Source organism: Manis javanica, chromosome 6 (assembly GCF_040802235.1).
Source record: "Manis javanica isolate MJ-LG chromosome 6, MJ_LKY, whole genome shotgun sequence".
NCBI classification, from domain to species: domain Eukaryota; kingdom Metazoa; phylum Chordata; class Mammalia; order Pholidota; family Manidae; genus Manis; species Manis javanica.
Genome location: NC_133161.1, coordinates 70,842,994 through 70,865,909, shown reverse-complemented (window position 1 = coordinate 70,865,909; position 22,916 = coordinate 70,842,994). Strand labels below are relative to the sequence as shown.

Genomic DNA, 22,916 nt, shown 5'->3' with positions numbered 1-22,916 from the left:
AGGCAACCAGGATCTGTTTCTGATTTTAATACAAACATTAAGTGATTCATACTCAAAAACTAGAATTCAGGATGTGCCTGAATGCCATGGCTTCAAAATCAAGACAGTTCTGTAAAGTAAAAAAGATAAGCTGTTAGAACAATCTGAAATAAGCATACATGCTTTAGTTTACCTCTAGGAAGAATTCACTTGATCTATGCAGAAACAAATCAATATTTGTAAATTCTAGATTTCTACCACTACTTTTGGCACACCCACATTTGTATTATCAGTGGACCACATATTTGGAAATCCAAGTATGTCCAGTCTATTCTCATGTTTTTACTGATAAAAATAACTTGAGAATGTCCATACCCAATAGTGTCTGTTTTCTTCTCCCTATCCTTAAGGGCCTCTTGCTTAATGGATTAAATTTGAACCTATTAATTAAGAAGGTTCATCTTCAGTTATGACCTACTGATTCAAACTTGCTAGGATGGCTCTAAGTGGATGATATTAAAAGAAGCTGTGTACAAGGGGTCTGGACCTACTTCCTTGTAATTAGATTTTTTTTTTTTCTGAATTTTCAGGTAAAAGGTACAGTAGAGAGCTGAGCCTAGAACTGGAATGAGCAAGCTACTGTCTGGATCAGGCTTCTCAGACCAAGGTTCTATGAATCTCTACCTCAGGGTCTTAATAAAATGCAGATTCTGATGGTGGTGGCCAGGGGCTGGCAGGTGGCGGGAATGGGGAGCTGTTTAATGAGCACAGAGTTTCAGTTTTGCAAGATGAAAAGAGCTCTGGAGACTGGCTGCCTAACTGTGAGTGTGTGTGATGCCACTGAACTGTGCACTTAAAATTAGTTAAGATGTTAAGTTTTAAGTGTATTTTACAACTGAAAAAAAATTCTCTTTTCCTGAAGGGAGGAGCTGCTAAATGGGTTCTGTGCTCTTGAATAGGTTCTCATCTGTCCTGTGTCTGGAGGCCAGCGCTCCTCCCCATCCCCGACAGCAAACACCACATTTGACTATAGTTAAAGACCACCACTGACAGCCATCCTGGCAAGGTTGAATCAGTAGGTCATAACATGAATCTTCTTAACTGGTATGTTCAGAGTTTGTTGTGGCAAGAAGAAAATATTCTGATTCAGTTGGCTTAGGGTGGAGTCTGAGACTGCCTTTCTCACAATTTCCTAGATGATACCAATTGTCCCTGGTGTACAGACTACAGAGTAGCAAGGCTGTAGATAGCTGGGCTACAGATGAACTTAGGAGAAGCTGAAGAACTGTTGGTGTTCCAGCCAAACTTGAGTAGTTACTCCAATCCAGTCCATTATTCTGTAATGGCACCTATCAGTCCCAAAACAAGAAGTCTGGCCTTTTCACACATTGCTTTTTACCTTATATTTCTAGACAGAATTACAGTGTGGGAATAAGCTACAGTGGGGCAAGTTAGAGAAAAGAGCTGAGATAGCGTAATATTATGCAAGTTTGTTCATAGTCAACTAAATTACTTCAGATAAGATTCTTCCTATATTGTATGTTTGCAAAGCACAGTTGATTAAAGAAAGAAAAGAAATGTTAATGAGTGAAATCAATTATTAGGCTGGCTCTTCCAGCTCAGAAAACTTGTCAAATTCATACATGAAAAGCCTTCATGAGCAGACATTAAATACCATCAAGTATTATATATGTATCCAAACTTTTAAAAAATTGACAACATTTGAGTTGAAAGATGTTAAGCTTTCTAGCAGTTTATAGTGGGTACTTGTTGAATCCACTCTTTATTCACTCTTCTACCCCTTAAGTAAGCCAATATACCTGGTTTTCATTGGGAAAATATTAACATACAGGAAATCAGGAATTGTGTACATACATCTAAGGTTACAAGCTCAAAAAGCTTATTGAATATAATTACTTAAATAGTCTCTACTGTCTTGGGTCCTAAAATACTCGGAAGGGGCTGAGCCCTTCATGGGTACCTGAACTTCAGCAGTGGGCTGAAGTCCTACAGAGGTGAACATTTAGCAAGTATTACTTTCTGATCCTTTAAAATTTTTCCTCAACTACTTTGGGCTGTTGACACTACCTTTGCTTCTGGTAAACATGGTCCAAACACCACCACCAAGTCTCTCCTCTTCTGCTGCTTTTTCAAAGTCTGCAAAAGATATCTTGCCATCGTTATCATAATCCTAGACAGGAAGATGGCTTCTTGATAAATGATAGTTTTGAATTTTGCATGGAAAATGTCTAGAATAAAAGGTTTTACCAAATAAGGCTGTATGTAACTTCATACTTCTATAGGCACTGCTTACATAAATCAAGAGGTACTTATTTTATTAACTTTATTCCTACTAATTTAGTCATATCTGATATTATGGACTGAATGTTGTGTCCTCCCCCACCCCATAAATTCATGTAAATCCATAGCCCCCAGTGAGATGCTATCTGGAGGTGGGGCCTTTCAGAGGTAATTAGGTCATGAAGCTAGGACCCCTATAATGTAATTAATGTCCTTGTAAATAGAGAGAGACCAGAGCTCCCTCTCTGCCATGTGAGGACACACTGAGAAGGTGCCTGTCTGCAAGCCAGGAAAGGAGCCCTCTCAACAGGGAAGTGAATTGACTGGCACCTTGATCTTGGACTTGCCAGTGTCCAGAATTGTGAGAAATGAATTCCTGTTGTTTAAGCCCTCCAGTCTATGGTATTCTGTTAAGCAGACTAAGACACCCGAGTCACCTTAGATAAGTAAAATGTAGGCCTGTCCCTAAAAGATTTACATACATAATTGGGGAAATAAAACACTAGAGGTATCACTAATTTTGTGATAAAATAAGTACCATAAGGCAAGGATTCTCAAGCTTAATTTTTAGTAGAAGTTGTTCCTCATAAGATCTCTAACTTGGGAACCCATCATGGAGATAGGATAAAAATGAAGTTGCTCAGTTAAGGAGCAAGGTTCTGGGAGTTAGAACAGCAACAGTTCAAGAAGACCTAGAGTCATGAGAAGAAGCTTGCAGACTACTCCTAGGCCTCTGAGGATGGTTGGCATGGAGATAGGTGGGGAAGAAATGCAGAAGGATGGCCCAACCTGAATTATGACATTACATGGAAGTGTAAGTCAGCAAGGCAGACTTGCGTGGAGTGAAGCATTCATGACAGGAATGACGAGATTATAATGAGGGAGCATGTTTAGATTATTAATGCCTGTAAGTGCTTAAATGAACTTAGATTTGATTTGATGGGTCCTTGTATTTTCACTTCTGGACATAACCAAATCAGTTGCTGCAAGTCTAATCTAGAGAAAGGTTTGAATAATTGTCATAAAAAGGTTTACTTCATAACATTTTCTTTCAAAAAAGAAGGGGGTGGGTTTGGTACTGGGAAACTCTCTCAAGAAGTCTTCCCTCAGCCCTCCCTGCAGCTAGCCGGAGTACTTCTAATAGAAGACTGGAGTCTCTGTTAGCTGAATCAGACTCGACAGCCCCCACCATCTGTCTTTCCTGAGCTCCAGTGTAATAAAGGTTAGCTGGACCTGGGCTGCCTTATAGTTACAAGCCTTTACTGGGATCCAGTTCAGGGTCATAGTAAGAAAGGGAAAGAAATCACTATGTCCTTAATAAGCAGGTATAATTTGTTTCATTGAAAGATGGATTCTGAACCCCATTTTCTAGTGTGACCTTGAGTGAAACTTTTTACTTCAGCTTTCTCACCTACAAAACAGATAATAATTCCTACTTCACAGGGTTGTTTTGAGGGTGAAATGAATTCATGTATCAAGGTCTGTGAAGGGCCTGGTAGGTACATAGTCAGTTCTCTATAAGGGACTTTGTATTATGTTATTAAAATGAGCGTTCAGATAGATTAGAGGATTATCAAGTCCCCACCACATGCCCCAGAGTAGCATCCAATTTTATATGAACTAAATTTCTCCCCTGCCCCCAATTAATGAGGTTTTACTTGTAGTAAAATATTTTAAAATGATATAACATTCATTTGCATAGTGGTTCATTTAATCACCCAGCCATGCCATAAATATTTATTGAGCACACACTAACAGCCAGGTACTGTTCTAAGCAATGGATAGCAGAGAGCAAACAAAAACGCTGCCCTCATAAAGGTTACATTTACAGTGAGGGCAAACAAATCATTTCTTCATTTTTGTTTTACCCAACATCCCCTTGATTATATGTAATTAACTACAATTTTTCATTCTTACCATTTTCTTCAGAGTTAATCTACTAACTCTTTTACTCCTTCATCAGTTTCTTCTTCAGATGACAATTGGTGTAGACTATTCTTCAACATGTCAAATATTTCCTCTGGAGAAATACAGCCATTACCATTCAAGTAATAAACTTCAAAACAGACTGTCAAAGCATAAGAAGTTTAAAGAGTTGAGAAAGAAGAGTTAAAATATCTTGGTCTTCTCCTTAGCTATTTCAATATATAATTTTTAAAACAACAATTTATACAAACTATAATTTTTGGTCTATATGATAGAAAAATTTAAAAATAACCATTTATTATATTTCTTTCCATGAGATTACCCCTTGGGATGTGAAAAGAAAGATTTTTATTAATTTCTGGAATTTGAAACTGAGGGTTAAAAATGTTATGAAACCCAAAACCACAAAACTCCTCAAAGAAAATATGGGGAGAAAGCTCCTTGACATCAGTGTTGGTAATGATTTTTTTTATATCCTGACATCTAAAGCACAAGCAACAAAATAAAAAATAAGATTACATCAAGCTAAAAAGCTTCTGCACAGCAAGAGAAACCATCAACAAAGAGAAAAGACAACGTAGGGAATGGGAAAAATTATTTGCAAACCATATATTTGATAAGGGGTTAATACCCAAAAACATATAAAGAATTCTTATAAGTCAACAGCAAAAAAACAACCCAATTTAAAAGTAGGCAAAGGAATAGACATCTGTCCAAAGATGATATATGAAAGGCCAACAGGAACATGAAAAGATGTTCAACATCTAGTCGAAAAGAAAATTAAAATCATGATGAGATATCACCTCATGTCTGTTAGAATGGTCGTAATCAGAATGAAGAAATAACCAATGCTGGCCTGGATGTGGAGAAAAGTGCCTCTGTGCACTGTTGGTGGGATTGTAAATTCAGACAGCCACTATGAAAAACAGTACGGAGGATCCTTAAAAAGTTAAAAATAGAACTGGCATATGATCTATCGATTCTACTTTTGAGAATATGTCCAAAGGTAGCAAAAACACTAACTCAGAAGGTATCTGCACTCCCATGTTCACTGCAGCTTTACAGTATCCAAGACAGTAACAACTGAAGTGTCCACTCATAGATGAATGGGTAAAGAAGTTGTGGTGCATTATATACAATTAAATATTTTCAGCCAGAAAAAATGAGGAAAACCTACAATTTATGATAGCATAGGTGGACCTTGAAAGCATTATGCTAAGTGAAATAAGTCAAAGACAAATACTGCATGATCTCACTTATATATGGAATTTAAAAAAAAATGAACTCATAGAAAAGGAGATCAGATTTGTGGTTACCAGAGGCAGGAGGAAGGTGAGGGAGAATTGAAGGTGGTCAAAACCTTCAATGATAAGCTAAGTAAGTACTTGATATGTAACGTACAACATGATGACTACAGCTAACCCTGAAGTATGATGTACAGGGAAGTTCGCTAAGAGAGTAAATTCCAGTAAGAGTTCTCATCAGGAGGAAAAAGTTTTGTTTCCGTTCTTTTCTTCCTTTCTTTTTATTGTATCTATTGGAGAAGATGAATGTTAGCTGAACCTATTGGGGTACTCAATTAACAATATATGTAAATCAAACCATCATGCTGTCTGCCTTAAATTTATACAGTGAAGTATGTCAATTATTTCTCAATAAAATCGGGGAAAATTTTATTGATTAAAAAATATAAAATAATTGGATAAAAAAAGAAGTGGTTAACAAAGATTCTGTTCATGTGTATCTAGTCTGGAGGAGAGACAACTATGGATTGGATATGAGAATTATTTTTGTAAGGAACAGAGTTGATATGAATCCTTATAAATAAACATCAAAAAACATAACTTTTCAGTGTTATAGCATAAAGTAAGGGTGCAGATTCCCTGGTGGCAGCAGCTCAGGGGACAGACCCCCAGAATCTTATCTTAAAATGCTCCCCAGATAAAACCAGTGTAGCCAGTTGAAACCGGTCCTCAATCCACATTGGGAAATCAATCCTTTAGGTACTTTATTTTCTAGCCTTATTTTATAATTTTTATTAAGGTATGATTTATATACACTCTTGTGAAGGTTTCACATGAAAAAACAATGTGGTTACCCATATTATCAAGTCCCCACCCATACCCCAATGCAGTCACTGTCCATCAGTGCAGCAAGATGCCACAGATCCACCATGTGCCTTCTCTGTGCTACATTGTTCTCCCCGTGATCCTCCACACCATGTGTACCAAACATAATACCCCTCAATCCCCTTCTCCCTCCCTCCCATACCCCTCCCCTTTGGTAACCACTAGTCCCTTCTTGGAGTCTCTGAGTCTGCTGCCGTTTTGTTCCTTCAGTTTTTCTTCGTTTTTATACTCCATAAATGAGGGAAATCGTATGGCATTTGTCTTTCTCCCCCTGGCTTATTTCACTGAGCATAATATCCTCCAGCTCCATCCATGTTGCTGCAAATGGGAGGATTTGTTTCTCTCTTATGGCTGAATAGTATTTCAGCCATTGTGCGTATGTACCACATCTTCTTTATCCATTCATCTACTGATGGACATTAGGTTGCTTCTATATCTTGTTTCTAGCCTTATTTTTTTTGTGTGTGTGTGGGGGGGACACCATGCTGCCTAAGGGCATCCCACTGGTGTTTCTGTTGAAGTTTTTTTTTTGTTGTTGTTGTTATATTAATCTACAATTACATGAAGAACATTATGTTTACTAGGGTCCCCCCTTCACCCATACCCCCCACAAACCCCATTACAGTCACTGTCCATCAACATACTAAGATGTTGTAAAATCACTACTTGTCTTCTCTGTGTTGTACAGCCCTCCCCGTGCCCCCCCCCCCACATTACACATGCTAATCATAATACTCCCTTTCTTTTTCCCCGCCCTTATCCCTCCCTTCCCTCCCATCCTCCCCAGTCCCTTTCCCTTTAGTAACTGTTAGTCCATTCTTGGGTTCTGTGCTTCTGCTTCATCCTTCAGTTTTTCTTTGTTCTTATACTCCACATGTGAGTGAAATCATTTGGTACTTGTCTTTCTCCACCTGGCTTATTTCACTGAGCATAATACCCTCTAGCTCCATCCATGTTGTTGCAAATGGTAGGATTTGTTTCTTTCTTATGGCTGAATAGTATTCCATTGTGTATATGTACCACATCTTTTTTATCCATTCATCTACTCATGGACACTTAGGTTGCTTCCATATCTTGTTTCTAGCCTTATTTTTAAAAGTGGCTCATTATAAATTTACATACCTAAGATTCTGCTTTCTGTCTTGGCATTTATGAAGTATGTTTTAATAACTACATTACCTTAGTTGGTGATGTCAAAGCTGATGCTAATAGTTTTACTTTTTTAATATGCAGTGGCAATATCCTCATGCTTGATAGAATATAGCCTCTTGTTTCTGGAGTGCTTTGAAATCAACCAGTATAATGAAATCATTCAAGTATAAGGCTTTGAAATTATACTTGAAACTATAAGTAAATAATAGCTTCTGTATTTAAAGAGCTATCATCAATTCTAACTTATAATTATTAATATCCTTTTCCTCTTCTCTGTCCCTACTGCTATTTCCTAGATAATTTCAACAATCTCCTAAGAAACCCCATTGCCTCCAATGTTTCATTGTTTGAGTTGATTCACAAAATTTTTTCCTAGAGGGTATTTGATCCCTTTTGCTAATTGAAAGATTCAGTGCTGATAGCATGGCATTCATAAACGTTATGGTATGTATTCAATTTACCCTGTTAGCCCCATGTTTCAGTATTCAATTCTTCCAACTCAACATGCTCAATTAATCATCTATGCCTTTATACTGTTGCTGCTATGCAGTCTCTTTCTAGTTTCTTTCTGCTTAAGATTTACATGAACCAACTGAAATGCTATTTATTCTGTGAAAGTGTCTTCTGAACCTACCAAAAGAGCTTCCTCCTCACTTCAATATGGGATTTAAAAAATACATAGATTCCTAAGGAATCACATTTTATTATGGCTATTAGTTTTATGTGTATTATGTGTCTCAGAACTGGACATCCCCTTTAGTAAAATGACTTCTCAGGTCTTAAGTAAAACACAAAGACAAGAATTTTATAGACCTCAAAAAAAAGTTAGGAAACTACAATAAAGGAAATACTTTTTTTAAACCTTTGATCATACTATACATATATACATAAAGTGTGTGTGTGCATTTCTCAAAATTATAATTCTCAGAGTATAAAAACTGAGCACACACTTCACTATGTCACCTACAAAGAACATTTTTCAATGTATTTGGGTAGTGAGTCTGTCATTTCCTGGGCTTGCCCATCTGCACTGTGTAAAGTGACCAATCTGTTGCTGGCGAGGGACTTCCATCTCGCTATAAGCACTACCACAAGTCACTCACTCATCCCTCAAATGACGCTGCTCAGGTCCTGGGGGTAGAGCAGTAAAGGAGCCCTTGTGGAGTCTGTAATCTAGTTAAATGTTTTAGCAAAATACCTGGAACCAGGCATGAAACTCCAGAGCATCAGATGAGCTGTGTCTTTTTTAGCTTCTCCTATCTATGAACATACATATGAGTGTGCAACACAACCCTACCAGAAGTAATATTTTCCCCAAATTCACATATCTCAAAATGTATATGAACATTTTTAGAATTACAGGAAGAATACTTTGGTGATAGTGTGATGTTATACAGTCATGCACAGCTACAGTCAGTGTTGAAACCACTTTCACCCTGTAATAGGGATGCACAAGAACCTACACCCAGGAGACAGCTTTTCCCTTTTCAGTGAGACTTGTGTATAAGAATGGTGCAACATTTAATGCAATTAAATGTTATCCAATGATGAATTAGACTGCAGAAGAGAAAGAAACCACATACTGTATGTCAATGATACCTCAATTTTAAAAAATAAAAAAAGGAAAAAGTAAAAACGACAAAACAAAGGAACGAAGAAGCCATAAATGTCAGAGGAAGTTGGTGGCTTTTTAAAAATGTTACTATCATTTTAAATACATGTGTTTAATTCAGGGATCTTCTTTTGAACATCCCAAATCCAAATTCAAGTGGAAGACAAAGAAGGGATAAAAATTTGCCTGTGTACCAAGAACTCTACAGTATTTGCTTAAACAATTTGACACTTTAAACAATTTGTTCCTTTGAAAACTGATACTTAAAGTTGTTCATATTCTCTATCCAGGGCTCCTCACCCCAAATGCTGGTACCAGAGGTATAAAATACAGAAAATATACATCACACCAATGGTTACAGGTGAGGTGAGGCCAGGGCCGTTTCTAGGCAAATTATAAATTAGGAGATGTTGTCTTTGGAATTCCTAACATTCCTTTTCTGGAGGAAGTTCCCTTTCCAATACGCCCTTTGGCCTTTCATTGTCCTCAACCTCCTTCCCTCTCTCCAGTCATTTCCACTAATCCTAATACTAGAGCATTGATATCTGGTGGTTAACGTTTGTTTTATCTCATTTTGTGTCAATCCCTCATATTTTCTTTGATGAAAACTCAAGAACACCCTTTATGTGACCTCCGCACTGCTCCATATAAAGGCCAATTTCCTGCTGAGCCCAGAGACAGCCTCAGAAACCTTAGCCTTGCCAGCAAGTCAGAGCTGACCAAGCCCTGACCTAGTTGCTGTTCTTTAGCCTGCGCCGTAAGCTAAAGACCCATCCTGGTGACTCTTGGGCATTACAGAACCAGCCAAAGAAGTGTTTGGGAACTCTGGGATTAGGATCTCTACTATGAAATAGGCCACCTAGTTCATCTATTTGTTTTTTCAAACTGTCATAATCTATTTTTTTCTAGGTTGCTATAGAGAACACTGATTTTATATTTTTAAAAAATATTTAGGCATATATTTGTAAAGGACTCATCAGATAAGGGGTTAAATCTGAAATTATATAAAGAATTCACATGCCTGAACACCCAAAAAACAAATAACCCAATTAAAAAATGGGCAGAGGACAGGTGAAGAAAGACAAATCCAAACGATTTCCCTCATTTGTGGAGTATAATAACAAAGTAAATCTGAAGGAACAAAACAGCAACAGACTCATAGACTCTAAGAAGGAACTAGGGGCTACGAAAGGGGAAAGGTGGAGGAGAGCGGGTATGGAGGGAGGGGAAGAGGATTCAGGGGCATTATGATTGGCACACATGGTGTTGGGGGGGATCATGGAGAAGACAGTGTAGCACAGAGAAGGCAAATAGTGACTCTGTGGCATTTTACTACACTGATGGGCAGTGATTGCAATGGGTATGGGGAGGACACGATAACATGGGTGAATGTAGTAACCACATTGTTTTTTCATGTGAAACCTTCATAAGAGTGTATATCAATAATACCTTAATAAAAAAAAGTTATCAAAAGAAAAAAATTGGGCAGAGGACTTGAACAGACATTTCTCCAAAGGAGAAATACAAATGGCCAACAGGCACATGAAAAGATGCTCCCACATCACTAATCATCAGGGAAATGCAAATAAGATATCACCTCACAACAGTGAGAATGGCCACCGTCCAAAAGACAAGAAATAACAAGTGTTGGCAAGCATGTGGAGAAAACAGAACCCTCCTACACTGCTGGTGGGAATGAAAATTGGTGCAGCCACTGTGGAAAGCAGTTTGGAGGTTCCTCAAAAAACTAAAAATAGAAACACTATTTGACCCAGTAAAATTCCACTTCTAGGAATTTAAAATTCCTAGGAAAACAAAATCCTTGATTCGAAAAGATATATGCAGTCCTGTGTTTATTGCCACATTATGTGCAGTAGCCAAGATATGGAAGCAACCAAAGTGTCCATCAATAGATAAATGGATAAAGTAGAGGTGGTGCATATACACAATATTATTCAGCCATTAAAATTTTTATTATTATATCAGCCACTAAAAAAAAGAAATCCTGTTCTTTGCAACTACATGGATGGATCTAGAGGGCATTATGCTAAGTGAAATAAGCAGGCAGAGAAAGACAAATACCACACGATTTCACAAATTCGTGTTATCTAAAAACAAAACAAAATGAACAAAATAGCAGTAGACTCACAGACACTGAAAAGTGACTGGTGATTACCACGCGGGAGGGTTAGGGGTAGGTGAGGGGAATAAAGGACCACAAAAATTTTCAATCATAAGTTGATCATGTGGATGATAGTATATCACAGCATGGAGAATGTAGTCAGCGATGGTGTAACATCTTTCTATGTTAACAGAGAATAACCTCAGTAGAGGAGGTGAGGATTTAATAATATGGGTAACTGTTGAACCACTCTGTTGTATGCTTGAAACCAATATGAGATTGGATATCAACAATACTTCAATAAAGAAAAATTAAGCATTCACTAAATAAAAGTTGACAATATACATTACTAATCACATATAGAAGTCTTACATTTCAGTTTTTCTTCAAGTCCCTCGAAGAAACACTGTTAGTCCTTTAACCCATTCTTGTGCATTGATGCAGTTATCATTCTTTGTCAAATGCAAAAAATACTGAAAGAAAAAGAACACGTAAGTGTACTGTAATTTACAGTTATTTGATAATTCAAGAGTATGTATGTATGCATGAACAGATAAAAATCTTTCCTATCAAATTGAGGGTAAGAAAAGGTTTTGGCATACTCTTCCTTGAAAGAGTCAAAGTAACAGTAAATGTGTCCCCGAGACTTTTACAGAAAGAAAATAATCATTCTCCTCCCTGATCAATGATTAACTTGAGATGAACCAAGATGATCAACAGTGGAGCTAATCAATGTGATTATTTTTATTCTAAAAAAGAGTGGCAAAATCCTGTTCTGAAGAATTTGTAGAATACCTAAAGATAAATTACTGAATAACACATTTTCAAAAAAATACCAATGAAATCTTTGTACTATTGCATAGAAAATATTATCAACTCTTTCAGGCTGATGAATATGTTAATTATTTTTACTATGGTATGGCTTCAAGGGTGTATAGAAATGTCAAAACTAATCAATAAACACAAAATCTGTTAGTGAAACTGGGTCACATTAAATAATTTCCTATTTTAAACATATGATCTTTTAATTTTACCAGTATAACGAGTACTATTTTTTGCACTGTTATTCTTCATTTTTATAAGGGAAAAGAAGTGACTTAATAATTTACATGTCTATAGCATATGAATCCAAAGACATCATGATTAAAAGTCATATGCTCACCTTTTAAAAAACAATTTTGCTAGGTTACTTAGTTCATTAATGGTTTTCTCTCAAAGTGGTAGTTATAAAATAGGAAATTCTGAATGAGTTTATATTAAAAACTATCTTCACAATCAAATCAACTACTGCTTTATATCTGCAGCATTACTAGAATTTTGTCTTTCTAGCTTGGCATTAAAATATTCAGTTTTTGATGAAAGTTGAATATACTTATAATATTTTCCATTTAAAATATATACTTGCATATATTTTATTGCCATATATTAATATATATAAATATATTTATGCCATCTTAGCTTGGCCCACTTCAGTCTCTTATGACTTCTTACCCCTTTCATCAGCCTATCATCAGTCCTTCTAAATATGCTGTGTAGGATTGCTCGAAACACGTTATGATCTAATCCAATTACTGCATCTTACATTGGCACTTTCCACCAAGCTGTGAAAAAACCTTATGAGACACTCTACTTCACTCTTTTTGAATGCAAAAACAAATAAACACAACTTAGATTTAATCATTGAGTTCTCCAACCCAATTAAAAATATTTTACTAAGCAGCTATTTTGTTCCTGGAATACTAGATGTTTTAGTGTTTTAAAAAGATATGATATGGACTTGTTACTTAAGAACTTACACAATTAAGATGGGCTTCACTCAGAAGTTTCATAGGATGTTGTGTAGGTGATAAATTATGTAAAATAACACCATTTATAGACATGAAGAAAGAGAAATCAATGTAGGAAAGAGGAGTTTTCATAGAAGCAGACAGTGAACTAGGCCTTGATGTATGCATTGTATTAATATAGGAAGGCATGGTAAAGTAGTGGAGAATTCCTGGGAAAGGGAACAAGAATACAGGAAGAAGGTAGAGTTGGGGTTGAGGTTGAACATGCTTTACTGGGAGCACGGCAAGTTGGGATGAAGTGAAAATGAAAAGCAAGACGGAAGAGGATGGGCTGATGGCATAGGGCCTGAATGCTTTGTAGGAGGATTAATAGATATTATACTGGAGTAGTGTTTCTCATGATGTCATCCTTAGACCACTTGCATGAGAAACAACCTCCTCTCCATTGCATGTTAAATATGCAGATTCCCAGGCTTTGCCCCAGACCTACTAAGAATTGCAAACAGTAGACCCAGGAGTTAGCTCTTACACATGAGCTTGGTTGACTCATCTATGCACTAAACGTTGAGAAGTGCTTTAGGAAAATTTCACATGGCAAACTTGTATTGAGGGGGAAAACCGGAAGCATAGGAGCCAGGCCTGGACCAATAGGGCTTGGCTGGGGAGATGGAAATGAGGTCAGAAAGCAGGGAAGGAGCCTGACATCGCAGAACAATCCGCAGGATTTGGTGACTCTTTATCAATTTGAAATTTAAAAATACACACCTGGATCTCACTCCAGAGGTAGTAAAAGTGTATTTTTAAAAAGAAGTACACAGGTGATTAGATCTAGTGTGCCACTAGGACTGAGAACTAAAGGATTAGATTTAGTGCGTTTGGGGTACTAATCTAAGTGTCTGGGTTCTACTTCCATTTCTTATCCTAAATAGCTTAATTTAGTCAAGTCATTTTGCTTTCCTCAGAGTTCTCACCTATAAACATTGGGTATTGTTTTCAATGATCTCTGAGATTCCTTCAGTTCCTAAAAGTCTAATTGTATGAATCAGAGATTACCTGAGAGAACTAGAAGAGTTAGGAGGGAAAGCTGGTTCCTTTTCTTTCCCCCATCCTCCTCCCATCCTTCTTTGTGGGGAAAGTGGGGGAAACAAATATTTGTATTAGATGCTGTCTTTTAGATTATTTCAAATTAAATCATCTGAAATTAATAGCAACACATAGCAAATATGCAGTTCACAACATATGGGTTTCTACTGTGGTCAGAATGACTTGATTCTCAGGGTAATGGCTCATACACTTAAAGAACAAGTAAATACAATCTCGAATATAAACATGAGCAACTTTTACCTGAACGCATCTCCTCAGGCAAGGGAAACAAAGTAAAAAATGAACAAAAGGGACTACATCAAACTAAAAAGCTTCTGTACAGCAAAGGACACCATCAGCAGAACAAAAAGGCATCCTACAGTATGGGAGAATATATTTGTAAATGACATATTTGACAAGGGGTTAACATCCAAAATATATAAAGAATTCACATGTCTTAACACCCAAAAAAGCAAATAACCCTATTAAAAAATGGGTGGAGGATCTGAAAAGACTTATTCATTTCTCAACTAAAGTTATTATTTTCCCTTTCCACAATCTATGCTTTAGGAGCCAGTATCTCAAAAAAAAAATAATGAGGTTTTATTTCTTTCCAAAGAAGAAATTCAGATGGCCAACAGGCACATGAAAAGATGCTCCACATCGCTAATCATCAGAGAAATGCAAATAAAACCTACAATGAGATATCACCTCACACCAGTCAGGATGGCCAGCATCAAAAAGACTAAGAACCACAAATCTGGTGAGGATGCGGAGAAAGGGGAACCCTCCTACACTGCTGGTGGGAATGTAAGCTAGTTCAACCATTGTGGAAAGCAATATGGAGGTTCCTCAAAAAAATTAAAATAGAAATACCATTTGACCTGGGAATCCCACTGCTAGGAATTTACCCAAAGAATACAAGTTCTCAGATTCAAAAAGACATAGGCACCCCTATGCTTATTGCAGCACTATTTACAATAGCCAAGATATGGAAGCAACCTAAGTGTCCATCAGTAGATGAATGGATAAAGAAGATGTGGTACATATACACAATGGAATACTATTCAGCCACAAGAAAGAAACAAATCCTACCATTTGCAACACGGATGGAGCTAGAGGGTATTATGCTCAGTGAAATAAGTCAGGCAGAGGAAGACAAATACCAAATGATTTTCCTCATTTGTGGAGTATAACAATGAAGCAAAACTGAAGGAATGAAATAGCAGCAGACTCACAGACTCTAAGAAGGGACTAGTGGTTACCAAAGGGGAGGGGGGGAATTGTGGGACTTCATGATTGGTGCACATGGTGTGTGTGGGGTCATGGGGAAGACAGTATAGCTCAGAGAAGACAAATAGGGACTCTGTGGTATCTTACTACACTGATGGACCGTGACTGCAATGGGAGGGGGGAGACTCGATAATAAGGGTGAATGTAATAACCACACTGCTTTTCTTGTGGAACCTTCATAAGAGTGTGTATCAATGATACCTTATTAAAAAAAAAGAATAAGCAATTACAAAAGCATCTTACACTATTTTATAAACTTAGATTCTCTGGCTTCACTCCATAACTATAAGCCCTGAAATATGACATAAAGGTCATTTTTATCCACTCAGTAAGCATTTACTAAGGACCTCCAGTGACCCAGGCAATGAATACAGTGTGGTCCCTGCCCTCATAGTTTACACTTTGGTCAAGAGATAAAGTGCAATAAAGTATTACAAGCACTATGATTGATGGTATTTGGCGGTGACTCAAAGGAAGGAATAATCAGCTGGGGGAAGGCAGTAAGAGATTGAGAAGGGTCCCAAGGAGGTATAACCTGAGTCAAGGCCTGCAGAAGGATTAAGCATTTGCCAAGAGGCAGCTTGAAGGCATGCAGGCATGTTCCGAGAGCTGCAGGTGGTTTGGTGTGTCTGACTTTACAGTAGTAGCTGAGAAATTTTGACTGGCAAATTAATGGGATTAGATTTGCATTTAAGATTACGTTGGCAATAGATTCTTTAAACTACCTTATGAATGGTGAATCCAGAAGTGACAGGTACTGTTTTCCCAGTTATAACACATCCCATCCCATATGCTCTTCTTATAATGGGACTTTTGATACTCCTTCCTTAGAGAAATGGGTGTGCTATCTTCTTCACTTCAAACTAGAGGGATTTTTGTGACCATTTCAACACAGACTGAAGTGCGAAAGAGGCGAGGTGACTTTCAATACTAGGTCAAACAACAGGATGCAGTTGCTCTGAGGACTAAAACTTGTAAAGCTCCTCCCCTTTTTTAAGTAAATGGAGAAAACGGAAGCTCAGTGTGGACTCACTTTATGGAGCTGCAGTATATTGATGCTTGCTTGAAAGTAGTCCTGTTCAGCTCTGATGAAGAATTATCATCTGAGCAGAAATGTTAGCACTAACAGTGCTGTGAAAATGGATCCCCAACGAGAGAGGTTTTAAGAGTCAGGAGCTACTTTGAGTCAAATATTGACAAGTCATCTAATGAAGGAACCAAGGATTTGAGATGCAATCTCCAGCCGGTAGTAACTTTTTCTTGAGTTTTATCTATGTAATTAATGTTTATTATGTCTAAGAACCTTGCACATGTGGTCAAGGAACAACTGTAAATACTTAAGAAATTGTGGATAAGTAGTATGATGTTGAGATGTTAAAGACTGGCTTATGTCCCTAAACTTTTTAGTTTGGAGTAATTTTAGATTTACGTAAGATGTAATGGTAGTAGAGTTCCCACAAACTCTTCTTTCTCCCTAATGCTAACATCTTACATGATTGTCAAAACTAATACACTAGTCTTGGCACATTTATTCATTAAACTACAAATTTTATCACTTTCCCACTTTTTCATTCCAGAATCCAATCCAGAATGCATTTAGTTGTCATGTCTCCTTCACTCTATGAATAATTTTCAATCTTTCCTTGCTTTTCTTGCCCTTGACCATTTTTATCTTGCAGATTGTCCGATTTAGGTTTGTCAAATGCTTTTCTCATGATTAGACTGTGGCAGTGGTTGGGGGAAGAACACCGGAAATACATATACTCATCATATATCACGGGTTACATGATATTAACATGAGGTGTCATGGCTGATAATCCTGACCATTTGGTTAGATATAGAGTCTATCGATAGTCTTATTCATTTCTCAACTAAAGTTATTATTTTCCCTTTCCACAATCTATGCTTTAGGAGCCAGTATCTCAAAAAAAAAAAAAAAAAGGGAAGTAAGCTCACTTACTAGGAAAGGGTTACTTTTTGGACTTGTTCTGTAAGGAAGTTTTTTTCCATTTATTTATTCAAGTATGTCAGTTTGGAATCGTTTATTTATCTTATACCAATATTATGTTATTCATTTTGTTGCTCAAACAGCGCAAGCTTTGGGTATTGGGGATTTTCAAGTGGGCTCCTGTTATCTTTCACTTATTCCCGTTCTTTTGCTTTTCAACACTTCCTTGTCTGACATTACTTGTTAGGATCATTGTGTGTTACCCCTAAGATAATAGGGAAAAAAATATTGTTCTCTGCCCCTTGTTCCCGGCACAGAACTTCTCAAACTCTTGGGATTCCTGGGTGAAAGGAATGATAACAGATTAGAACCTCATGTGTCCTAATGAGGTGATTGTTGATGGCTCTCGGATGGAGGTTGGTCACCAGAAAGACCGAACCACGATTAAAACCTTGATCAGAAGCCATGATGAAAAGGCTTTTTCAGTTCTACTCCCAACCTCCAGAGGGGAAAGAAGCTGAGTTAAAGGTCTCTGGTGCCTACACGATGAAGTCTCCAAAACACCCAAGTGGAGAGAGCTGAGGGAGCTTCCGGGATGAGCCCGTGTATCAGGGAAAGCACAGAAGCTCCCCACCCTTTCTACATACTTGCCCTATGCGTATCTCCCATTTGGTTGTTCTGATTATATGCTTTTATAATAAATCGGTAATCTAGTAATCAACTGTTTTTTCCTGAGTTCTGTGAACTGTAGCCAATGAAATGAACCCAAGGGAATAACGGGAACCTCTGGTATATAGCCAGTCAAAAGCATAGGTAACAACCTGGCCTTACGATTAACATCTGAAGTGGGGGAGCTTGTAGAATTTAACTCTTGACCTGTGCTAAGACAAGAAACTAGGAAGCTTTAAAATTTTTCCTTAGTCTTAAAAGTTTGTTAACTTTTTTTTCCTTTTTTTCAGGGGAAAGCGCGAATACAGTCCCCCACTACCACAAATTATGCAGTCGAGTTTCCCACATTTGGGGGAAAAAAGATTCTCCATGTAAGCAGAAAAAGTATGGGTAAATGACAATACATGTGAAAAAGAATTCCCAGCTTAATACCAGTCAAGCTGGGACTGACATTAGTTAGACAGAACTGGTTTCACCTGGAAAAGGTAACTTTAATCAGGAATCCTCAAATCTTACTGTGCCTAACACACAGAGTGAACAATCTGGGTGCTTGGTCACATTTTGAGATTTTTTAGTATGCGTAGAGTGGTATCCAGAGACCTGTATTTTAAATACAAACCTTTTGGTGATTCTGATGATGGAGATACTCCTACCATACTATGAATAAAAGATACAGTCAGGATTTTCTACAGAATTTGTGGGTCCAATGCCAGATGAAAATGCAGGTTCCTTGCTCAAAAAATGTTAGCAGAGCATTAAATTAAGCGTTTTGAGAACACACAATTGCACACCAATGAAGCCATTTATTATACTCTGAGGTAATTACCTGCTTCTCCCACTTGATAGAAGGACTATTATTTGGAAAAGGAAACTACCTATTTGTGTAACTCAGAGCAGCACTAACAGAACTTTTCGAGAAGCAAATGTTCTGTATCTTGTCCAATTTGGTAGCCACAACCCACTTGTGGTAATGGAGCCCTAAGTGGCTACTGTGACCAAAACTGAATTTTAAATTCTACTTACATTTTTTAAAATTGAAGTATTATTGGTATACAATCTTATGTTGGTTTCAAATACACAGCACAGTGGCTCAACAGTTACCTATATTATCAAAACCTCACCCCCTCTACTGCATAATTCTACTTAATTTTAATTTACATTCTGATAACTACATGTAGCTACTGGTCACCATATTTGATAATGCAGCTGTATAGAGAGCAGTACGAAGACCAATAGGTAGGAGTCACACTAGTTCTAAAATATAAGACAGTCATATGAAAAAAATCAATCTCCTTTGTGAGGTAACTGTAGGTAACCAGCTGAGCATCTGAGAAAAGTCACGCAGTGGTAGCGGTTTGGACTGGAAGATGCCACTTGGCACAGAAGGGTCTAACAAATTCTCTTCCCCTAAGAAGCTAGAGAGGAAAGCTCAGGAAAAACCATTTCAACTTTCTGCCATGGGACAATTAGAACTTTGAATGACAAGAGAAATGATAAGACAATCCTTTGTTGAAAACCAAGGCAGGGCTAGTCATTCCTCCCCATTGGTGCCCATTAAGAACCAAATTCCAATGATGAGACCAGTGTCTATCCTGGTCTCAACTGGAAGAACACAAACACTGAGCTGAATTTGACAAATTTTCATTTTGCACATACTCTGGAACAGCACTATACAACACTACCATGAGGGTCTATAATGCTGATCAATAGGATTATCTTGAGAAATTAAGATAATCTGAGGGCAGGCACTGCCTCAGACCACCTGGGCTCTAGCTCCTCCTCCATCAGAAAGTGCACTGTATAACTTTAGACAATTTATCCGAGACTTAGTTTCATCCCCTGAAAACATGGAAAATAACATCTCATTGGGTTTGTTCTAAGAATTAAAGATGAAGGTAAACCAGTGTCTCACCAATGAAGAGCTCATTAAACATCAGATATTAGTAATCTGAGTGTATAAAGTAATCAAGGATTAATAAGTGTCAAAAGTTCTGGAAAAGAAAAGGAATGCAATTCCTTCTTTTCTGACAATTGTTTTATCTTCTTTGTAGAAGACTATATGGGATATGGGTCTGACCACATATTCCTATCTACAGACTATTACAGAGAATTGTTTTCAAATAGCAAATTAACGTGTTACACACACATTTGGGTAGTAGACACTGCTAAAAATAATTTCATTAGGACAGGAAGAGGAATTTCACTTTTAAAGTAGGCAAAATTTCCTTTTGAATGTTACAGAACTCAGGCTGTTAAGATAGCAGCAAATGACATGCTTTTTCTCATTACATTCAACATTGGCTAAATCTGTTCGATGGATTTTAAGGGTTGTATGACAGCAGGACTGGAAAACAGTCCCTAGAAGAGCTTGAGGAGTTTAGATGATTTAAAATCGAACTGGAGTAAGAACAGTGAATTAGGTCCACAGTGAGGTTCTTAGACAAGGTGGTACCTGTCTTATCAAGGTCACACAATGGAAAATGGAGGTGTCCCATCATGAGGCTAGAGAAGTGGCTGAAATGAAAGCAACTTTTTCAAAGTCTAAAAACAAATTCTCAGAATTACCAGTTAGCATTATTTTTGGTTGTGCCTGAGAAACAAAATCACAAGATTACTTTCTAAGGTCTGTCACAATAAGGAATCCCTCAGAATCTGTTAAGATGATTTGTTTTAATAAATACAACGCAAGGCACCATGCCATTTCTTCAACATCTGAAGTTCATGTATATTTCTATCAATCCACTGAAATAGAGCAAACATCTTCCTCAGAGTTTTGTGCCAATAAATTCAGGGAACTGGTCAAAGTCAACCTTTATATTTTGAAATCTTATTCAATTTCAGACTATAATGAAATTAGTTCTTGCTTGGCAGATGATCCTTTAGCATTTAAGTCATCATGTAAATTCTCAAGCTATTCTTCCCAAATACGCAAATGTATTTTAGGACACCTGATGATTAAAGTGTTTTTGGTATTAAGTGCAGGGATAATGGTTTACTTGCTACTGGTTATTTTTAATGGTCAAATGTTAGATAGGAAATAGAAGAACTCTATTTTTGGGGTTATAAAGCACTCATTAATGTCCAATTATGGCTACCAATGTCTGCACAGGCAGTGTTGGATGTCTGGTTAGTACTTACAGCTCTTGACACTACTACTGCTGGTGTCCACCAGTTTCCTGAGCCTTCCGGTCCATGTCAAGTGTAGCTTTAACACATGGCCGACTTCTCAGATGGCCTAGCTCCAAACCTTAGGCGCCCTGGGGTGCCGATTCCACAGTTCACTACTCCATACCCAACACAGAATGCGACCACAGCAATATTCCAGCAACCAGATGCAGAAGATTCTCAAGTAGTTAGAAAAATATGCAACGATGGTGGTTACCACTCACTACAATGCAGTGATTTCATTAATGTTATTCTTATCTGAAGTACAACAGCAATTCCAACATTACTTTTTCTGTGGGGCTAAACACCATTTAAAGTGATACCTGATATTACTTACTATCATTCATATTTCCTCAGCACAAATTCTACAATTGAAAATACTCCTCTATTTGAACATATAATAACTAAATTAAAATAATGTCCTAGACTATAAACAGCTCCTTCAAAAGTTATCACCTCCTCTGAAATTTCTAATGCAGCACCTTCTCATGAAATCCAAACAGAAGCTTCAATCTGGGAGTTAACCAGAGAAATGGAAAATCCCACTTTTACCACTAATGTTTCTGATTGACTGGTAGGAAAACATGATGTGATGATGATAAAGCTGGCCAAAATGGCATCTGTTCTAACTCATCTATTACGAAATTTTGGCACAGAGAACAAATCTTCTAGTGTGTCTGTGGACCTTCATTGTTGTTAAGGCAAGAGAACACACTAAAATGGTCTTTTGAATTTAGGACACTATATTCTTACTAAATTTTTAATATAAAAACAAATTTTATTTAAATAAGGCAAATAAAACTGGGGAAAAAAAAGCTTTCTCCAAATTTCTCTTGAGGAAGTATCTTCAGAGGAGTGTTCATAGATTTTAAATTGAAAACCAGTGTTTTTTAAAGTATAAATGAAGCCTGTTACTTAAATCTGAAGAATAGCTCTTCTCAGTTTCTCTGAGGTTATAATGCCTATTCTCCATGAAATGAAAGAAAATAAGCCAATATGCTTTTAACACATCTTGACTGAAGGAATGTGAACCTGTACTCTGGATGAAATTCAGAGCACTCTTATGGTATTTAAAACACCCAAATATACTGAGGGCAATGAAATGAATCCAAAACAATCAGAGAGAGAAAAGTACTGGCAGAAGTTAAAATTTTCTATTCAAACACTCATCAATTTTGTTAGTTACTTTGGGATCATTATCCAAATAATTCATACCTTGTGTTAATAAAATTAGTATAAGGCTATTCAAGAAAAAGGGTGGTTTGGTGGAGGGAGGAAGGAGGAGATAGATGCTATTAACTTGCATACAACATCGCGTGGTCAAATTTTCTTCCTAGACTGTTAAGGCTACTTACTATCAGAGAAACAGTGAAAAAGATTTTTCCCAGACAGTCAAGGCGCTCTGGAAAGGATACAAGTTTTTTGCTACATGACCTTCACCCCCAAATCTAATAAAATGAAAAGTTGCTTCTACTGAGACATAATCATCATATACTGGACCAGTCTGCAAAGGTACACTTTTACATTCATAGCAAAACTGATTAACAAATAGTCTGATAAACTTATCTTTTAGCATTTTCATGAACAATTCTGAGAAACTTTCTTTTGAATACAAAATGTCCCTCAACTTGCTGTGTACTCAAGGGTAGGTAACTATCTTTTGAGTATGAAGCTTTAAGCACAAAATTTAAGGGAACTCACCAAGAAATTTGTTCTTTTTACAGTTAAAAACTTGGGGACCTGTCTTATC

The 22,916-nt window shown here is 37.2% G+C and overlaps 1 pseudogene; it reads right to left on the bottom strand.

Moving 5' to 3' along the window:
• Window positions 1-11: 11 nt before the first annotated feature.
• LOC108392455 (calaxin-like) lies at window positions 12-22,856 on the bottom strand (annotated as a pseudogene).
• Between the last annotated feature and the right edge of the window lie 60 nt (window positions 22,857-22,916).